Source organism: Pinus tabuliformis, chromosome 6 (genome assembly GCF_031772625.1).
Source record: "Pinus tabuliformis cultivar Carrire ecotype Pingquan chromosome 6, CPIR1, whole genome shotgun sequence".
Taxonomy (NCBI): Eukaryota; Viridiplantae; Streptophyta; class Pinopsida; order Pinales; family Pinaceae; genus Pinus; species Pinus tabuliformis.
The window spans coordinates 1045724982-1045733095 of NC_142292.1; the positions used below are offsets into that span (position 1 = coordinate 1045724982).

General features: G+C 38.0%; 1 non-coding gene across 1 annotated transcript; it reads right to left on the reverse strand.

Annotated features, from left to right (window-relative positions):
• Nucleotides 1-7815: 7815 nt before the first annotated feature.
• TRNAS-GCU (transfer RNA serine (anticodon GCU)) lies at nt 7816-7903 on the reverse strand. Its single transcript has one exon. It is a non-coding gene; the product is annotated as a tRNA-Ser (tRNA).
• Nucleotides 7904-8114: the final 211 nt, after the last annotated feature.

Consider the following 8114-nt stretch of genomic DNA (forward strand, 5'->3'; position numbering starts at 1 on the left):
ACGTTCTCACTCATAGAATATTTGATATTCTTCCTATTATAGAAGAGATATTCATGAACATAACAAGAAATCTATTTCTCAAGACTATTTTTATTGCTGTTTTAATATATTGTGATATTTGTGAGAATTGTCTTGAAAGGAAAAAAAGTCTACTTTGTCATGATGAAATAAAATGTCCTTCACTTTGTTGCTAAATAGATTCCTATTCCCTATTCTTGGATCTATTCCATTTCGTTTCCCTGAACGGTGAATATGTTGCCCAGTACCGGCAGGTATCATCCCCCCGAGAATAACATTTTCCTTCAAGCCTTTCAACCAATCGATACGACCTTGTAGAGCAGCTTTAGCTAAGACCAGAGCAATTTCTTGGAAACTCACTTTGGATATAGAACTTTGAGTATTCAGAGATGCCCTTGTTATTCCTAATAACATGGTTTGATAGTAGATTGCCTCTTCCAGAGCACGATCCATTCTCTGTGCTCGTGATAATACAATGAGTTCCCCCGGTGAAAAAACATTAGCCATTCCATCTTCTAAAATTAAGACTTTCGATGTCATTTGGCGTACAATAACCTCTATATGCTTATCACCAATTCATACCCCTTGGGATCGGTAAACTTTTTGGATCTGATTGACCAAATGAATCTGACTTTGTTCCATAGTTATCCTAGCGCTTATGAATAACCCCTAAAGACTTCCAAGAAATCTTGTCATATCTCCGGTCCAATTTTCGAAACTTTCTTTCAGATTCATCGATATTGAATTATTCAAATGGGCTTCTGACAATTGTTCAAGTTTAGGAAGACCTTGAATTATATCACTGGCTTTGAACCTTTCATATATCAATGTTATCAATGTATCTCCTTTGTCAAGAATTTCTCCATAATGACTATGGACAGTCGCTTTTCGAGTAGCCAAATAATGTTTAGCTGATCTAATGACTAAAGATTCCTCATCAACTGCTATAATTTGACCAGATTTGGGGAGTGGTTCATCCTCGCATATCCATACACTTTCAGGAATCAATTGTCCAAGACTAACTACTGGAAATGTTTTTTCGCAGAATTCGGATTCGGATGAGGAAGAGCACCAATTTGGACCCAATAGATTGGAAATGATGTTCCAGCACGGATCGAAATGATAAATTATCATATTTTCGTCCATGAAATAATATTTAGATACTTGGAAAGTATTGAAAGAATTGTGGAAAATGGAATGTTTCTTTGATAATACTTTTTTATAAGTTAGAAAATGGGAGGATGGAAAACGGTTGGCTATACTATGTAAATTACCCAAGAGACCTGAAAATTCAATGATTTTTCTCATAGGATCCTTTCTATTTGATTGATTTCCCGTATCATAAAATTTAGAATCATTGAATAGAACGATTCGAAAATAGTCGGATGGTGATAGAACCATAAAAGATCCACTGTCTTCTTCCCCATTAGATAATGAACAAATAGTTCCTTGATGCTTACTAATTAATTGACTCGCCCCATTGGAAGATAAAAGATTAGTGTGGTCCAAATTGTTATGGAACATCAAATTTGGACTTGTTTTATTGTCCCTTCTCCCCATGAAAAAAGGGGGGTATTTCATCAAGCTAATTTGAACCATATTGTTAACGATCTTATTTGTTCTTACTGAAATAAGAGAAACATAAGCCTCAGATTCTATAGAATCTATTTGTTCCCATTCAAATCCTATACAAGTTCGAACCAATGGAATACTTATATCACTCATTACTTGGATTCGTTCAACATCTTCATACGAAATAGAATAGCTAATTTGAATCTGCAAGTTGTCCCCTTCCCTCGATAAATCTAGGGAAAACGGTGTTGTCATATTCGACCCATCAGGTATTCCATGTTCTACGTTAGAATATCCAAAAATGGAATTTCTCTGTAGAATACCACTTTGGGTATTCTAAGAATCGCATCAGGACAAGGTATTATTCTTTTTTCCCATTCTTTATCACACTGCAATGAGACGATGAATCGATTCATTTGCTTTTTCCCCTTAATATTGTAATTATTAGGGTCAAAGACATAAATAGAGTCTCGATGCTTGTTGGATATGGTCCGATCAGTTTCAGTTTCTGAATAACTAAAGATTTGTTCTTCCTTCTCATAGCAATTTGAGTCACCTGATCTATGTTCCACTTGATCCACGTAAGAATCGGAAAGTGATTGATGTTTGGAAACAAAAGGTTGAACATATACTTGATCCTGATACTTATGAAATGGAAAGGGTACTACACGGGATCCGTATATACCTCCCAATAATATCCATAGATAACCCGTCCTGAGTATAGGATGAACATTACCCTGCTCATATTCAGGTGCATGACACACATTGGTACTCCAGTGCATTTCTCCTTCTAAGTCAGAATATATATTTTTGCGAACTTTTTCCTTGAAGGAAGATGTTCTAGCACGAACCTCGGCAATAAGCTGTTCCGATTCCACATATTGATCATTCTGAACCAAAAGCAAACTTTGTGGCGGAATGGTTAAGTTCTGTACTTGATCTTGACCATCAATAGTAATGGATAAGTTATTATGACATAGATAAGCAGGATGTCCATTACGTGTACGTGTGGGATAAACCAAATTTTCATTGAATTCAATCTTTACATTGAAAGGGGCTCGTATATGTTCTGTAATATCACCAGTAAATACCCCCCCGGTATGAAAAGTCCTTAGTGTTAGTTGAGTTCTTGGTTCTCCAATGGATTGGCCCGCAATAATACCTACTGCTTCTCCTAATTCAATCAAGTGACTGTGAGTAGTACTCCAACCATAACATAATTGACAAATCCGAGATATACTCTTGCAAGTAAAGGGGGTTCGTATATATATTGATTGTGTTCGAAGGTTTATTAATTGATTGGCAAGTCCAACTCCAATATCCTGATTGCGCGTGGCAATGCATCTCCTATTTATATATACATCATCTGCTAGCACACGACCAATCAGTATTTGTGTTTGTACAACATTTTCATTTCTGTCCCTCTCTCGACCTCGAATGGGACTTACGAAAATACCTTGGATAGTGCCACAATCTGTTCTACGTACTACAATGTGTTGAACTACTTCAACGAGTCTACGTGTGAGGTATCCAGCATCTGCTGTTCGTACAACAATATCCACAACTCCTTTACGAGCCCCATAATAGGAAATAATATATTCCGTTAAAGAGAGCCCTTCGCGTAAATTCCGTCGAATGGGTAGATCGATGATTTTTCCTTGAGGATCTGACATTAATCCTCTCATACCTACTAATTGGTGAACCTGAGATGTACTTCCCCTAACTCCTGAGAAGGACATCACCTGTACTGGATTTAAGGGATCAGTCATGCTAAAATTCGGATTCATTTCTTTTCTCAAATATTCACTGGTAGCATACCATATCTCAATCGATTGACGTAATTTTTCCACTGCGTGTACATTCCCATAATGATTCTGTTTCTCTGAAACAGAACCTTGTTGCTCCGCATCTTGGACGAGCCATCCTTTGGAAGGCGCTGTTAGAAGATCATCAATTCCTAATGAAATAGCTGTATCAGTGGCTTGTTGAAAACCCGAAGTCTTGAGTTGATCCAAGATATGTGATGTATATGTCATTCCGAAGTGATCTATTAATTTTCTAATAAGCTTTTTAATGGCATTTTTATCCATCACTTTATTATAAAAGGGAAAATTATCAAAGGGCAATCTAGTTCGTTCCTTCATAAGGAAAAATCTCCATATTTTCATGAGCAGGATTAAGCAATGGGTTCAAGCCGGTTATTCGAAGGCTTCCTCGATCTCTATATCTGCACTAATGAAAAAAATCATAAGATCAATAACATTAGATCCTGAGAGCTGGTCGTGATTTATTTGGGTGTTCAGAACAGGCAAACCCTTGTATGGCTTCTTCCATTTCTCGGTTGAAACGAGTACGACCAATAGTTGTTCGAATGTATATATTAAGGATTTCTCCCATTCTACTTTTTCTTATTCGATAATGTTCATGGATTTCGTGGAAAGTACCCAAAGATTCATATTGAACTTCGATAGGGGCTTCTTGGTTTACTGAGGTAATGATACGTAAATCCACTTTCCCCCACCGGAGCCATAAGGGGCTGTATAAGTCAATTCGTTTCTGTCGGTAAGCTCTGAGCACATCATCATAACTATAAAAGGAAGGTTTCTTACAAGAAAAGCTTTTATTTTCCGAGTGATACAGATGGTACCTATTCCCATAAATTCCTTGACTATTTTGGACTGTTGATATATAAAGTCCAAGAAGCATATCCTGAGTCGGTATAGAAATAGGATCCTCGATAGCTGGAGACAAAAGATTTGTCTCAGAAAACATGAGTAAACGAGCTTCTGCTCTAGCTTCTAGAGATAAAGGTACATGGACAACGATCTGATCTCCGTCGAAGTCTGAATTAAATCCCCCACAAATCGATGGATGTAAACGAATGGCACGTCCTTCTACTAAAATAGGTTGAAACGCTTGTATTCCCAATTTGTGTAAGGTAGGTGCTCGATTCAACAATATGGGATGTCATTGCATAACCTCTTGAAGTACTTCCCATACAATGGGTCCCTTATCTCGAATCATACTTTTAGCAGTTCTTAGGTTGGGAGAAATATGTCGTCCGATGAGACTACGAATTAAAAATGCTTGAAAAAGCTCTATTGCTATTTCTGAGGGTAATCCACATTGGTACAATGATAGAAAGGGACCCACCACAATAACGGAACGACCTGAATAATCAACTCATTTGCCTAGTAAATTTTCACGAAATCTTCCCTCTTTGCCTTCGATCACATCTGAGAATGATTTATAAGGCCTATTATGACTGTCTCTCATTGGTTGTCTGCAGATACCATTATCAAGAAGTGCATCTACGGCTTCCTGGATCAATTTTGTTTGATAAATAACAAATGACTCAGATCCACTTCTTGCTAATAAATTTGTAAGAGTATTATTCCGATTGATAACTCTTCGATAAAGTTCACTTAGATCTGACGAGGTAATAAGTCCACCTTCACCTAATTGAACGATTGGCCTCGGTTCAGGAGGAAGAACTGGTAATAGGCATAAGACCATCCATTTTGGTTCTATATTTGTTCGGAGAAAATGTTTAGCCAATTTCATGCGTCCAACCAGAAAATCCTTTCTTCTTCTAATTTTTTCATCCTCCCATCTATCCACAGTAGATTCTTGGTTCTCTTCCAATCTATTCCATTTCAATTCCACCAAGTTATTCCATTCCATATGTGAACGATCTATAATCATTTGCAGATCTAGACCCATTAGTTGTTTCCCGATAGCATCTCCCCCAATAGCTATTTCTCTCTCTTTAAATGTTCTAGAACCCCGAGGAAAGGGGTAATAAGGACGAGCAGAGAGGTAATGAGGAATAATCTCTCTCCAGGATTGAATCTCATAATCGAATGTACCTTGTGATCTCAATAAAGTTGGTTTGTTAGCTATGGGCCTAACAAGAAAAAGATTTGGATAGGTTATTCTAAGATTTCCCCCCCTTCAGGATCGGACGTGAAAGTTTCCTCTCATCCGGTTCAAGTAACTAAAAAAAAAGATGCAAAAAACTCTTTTTCGCTTTAAAGAGAGATCGCTACTCTCTGCTCAAGTTCCAAGTGAAATTGAGTATTCCTTTATGTTATGATTCTACAACATAGATATGGAATTATTGAGCAGTCTCCTCCCTTTCGAACAATCCTTTTCTTCTTGAAAGACCTTCAATTAGGGATTTACTTGTCTTTATCTCGTTCCATTTGATCCTTTAGGTTCCTGCTTGCTTTGCTTTACTTCGATGGTTACAATACTATTGATCGAAGCATATGTGCGATGAATAGACTCCTATAGCCAAACACTTGGACTACTACGAAAAACACCATCAGATTTTGGAGTAGCACGATCTAATTAAAAAATTTCACTTAATTGAGCACGTCTAGCGTATTTTTTAACTATAGCAGGATCACCAAAACTGACCCTGTCAAGTCCACCACCATAGAACTCAACAGTTACACCTACTTGTTCAACACTATACTTTGATTCTGCCCTCCTAAAAGGAACATCGACTTTCACAATTCCTTATTTGTCCACCAGAACTACTGGAAATGTTTCGAAAAAGGTAGGCATACGACGTACAAAAAGCTCATTTCCCTCCTTATCTTTGAAGATAGGGTGTCATAACCAACCAACAGCTATTCCATCTCCATTGTCCACTACACCTGCTCTGAATAACCCCCCCTTAGCTGGATTATTACCAATGTAATCATAAAAAGCGAGTTTCTCGGGAATTTTGGACCAAGCTTCTGATAGGCTTAAATTTTCAGCCAGACCGGCACGACCCTGTCGATCTATTTCTTGTTGGAAGTATCCCTGATCCCACTGGTAACGAGTGGGACCGAATAATTCGACCGGAGTAGTTGCGGAGCCATACCACATGGTCCCAGCAACAATGAAAGCTGCAAAAAACACAGCAGCAATACTGCTGGATAGGACCGTTTCAATATTCCCCATGCGTAATCCTACGTATAAACGTTGGGGAGGATGAACACTGAGATGGAATAGACCTACTAATATACCCAAAATACCGGCTGCTATATGATGAGAAGCTATTCCTCCTGGAACAAAAGGATCAAAACCTTCAGCTCCCCATGCTGGATCCACTGGTTGTATTTTTCTAGTTAGTCCATAAGGATCAGACACCCATATCCCAGGACCATACAAACCCGTTACATGAAATGCTCCAAATCCGAAACAAGCTACTCCTGAGAGGAATAAATGAATTCCAAATACTTTTGGCAAATATAAACAACGTTTTCCCGTACGTTCATCACAGAATATGTCCAGATCCCAATATACCCAATGCCAGATAGCTGCCAAAAAGCACAGGCCAGAAAACATGATATGTGCCCCAGCCACACCTTCATAACTCCAAATACCGGGATTAATTACAGTTTCTCCGGTGATGTTCCATCCACTCTCTGAATCCTTTATTCCCAAACGAGTCATAAAAGGTATAACGAACATACCTTGTCTCCACATTGGATCAAGAACAGGATCGGATGGATCAAAAACTGCTAATTCGTACCGAGTCATTGAACCAGCCCAACCAGCAACTAGAGCTGTATGCATTATATGTATAGAAATTAACCGTCCAGGATCATTCAATACGACGGTATGAACGCGATACCAAGGCAAACCCATGCAAACACCCCTTTATCGGAAAAAGTAGACACTATGTAACTTTCTCACATTGGATTGGAAGAGATCATGTTATCGAGCTAGACCCGGATCATCTCGAAAGTGAACATCTATTCACTTGGACATTGCTAATGATGGAACAGGTTTGAAACAATTTTGTTCATACATAATAGCAGGGAGAGGCAAACATATTTTATCATTTGTATGTACCAATACACAATGTAGGGATTGGTCCCATTTATATTGATAAAAAAAGAGGAAAGAAACGAGATATTCTAATCCTTCCATTCGTTCATGAACGATACCTTTGAAATTCATGGACTAAGTCAGATATAATTTTTGATGAAAAAATATCATTTTTCTACTAAAGAGTGGAGCTATTACTGTTCCATAAACAGTAATACTTTACTGCGGGAAAAAATAAAATACTGAGTTCAAATGCTCAGTCAAAATGATAACTTTATCATTTTGTGCTATGCAATGAAAAAAAAGGTCAAAATAGGAAGTCTCTAGGTTAATGGGCCTTTTCCGTTCTGTAGAAAGATTCGGGGTTATTCGTTTTCAGGATCAATAGTGGACGAACGGAGAGAGAGGGATTCGAACCCTCGGTACGGATGATCCGTACTACGGATTAGCAATCCGCCGCTTTGGTCCGCTCAGCCATCTCTCCAAGATGGAAGAGTTCATGTGTAACAAAATGAATGGTGGAGTAAAGGTGTATATCATAGTATGTACTTTCCGCTAATCAGAGATTTAAGTATAGGTCTCTGGAGACCTGATAGACCAACATTAGGTTCAGGAATATTGGATAAGAAATAGTATTCTATTTAGGGTTCTTCATCGCTTATACAATGAAATTGCCAATTTTTTCACATACCCGG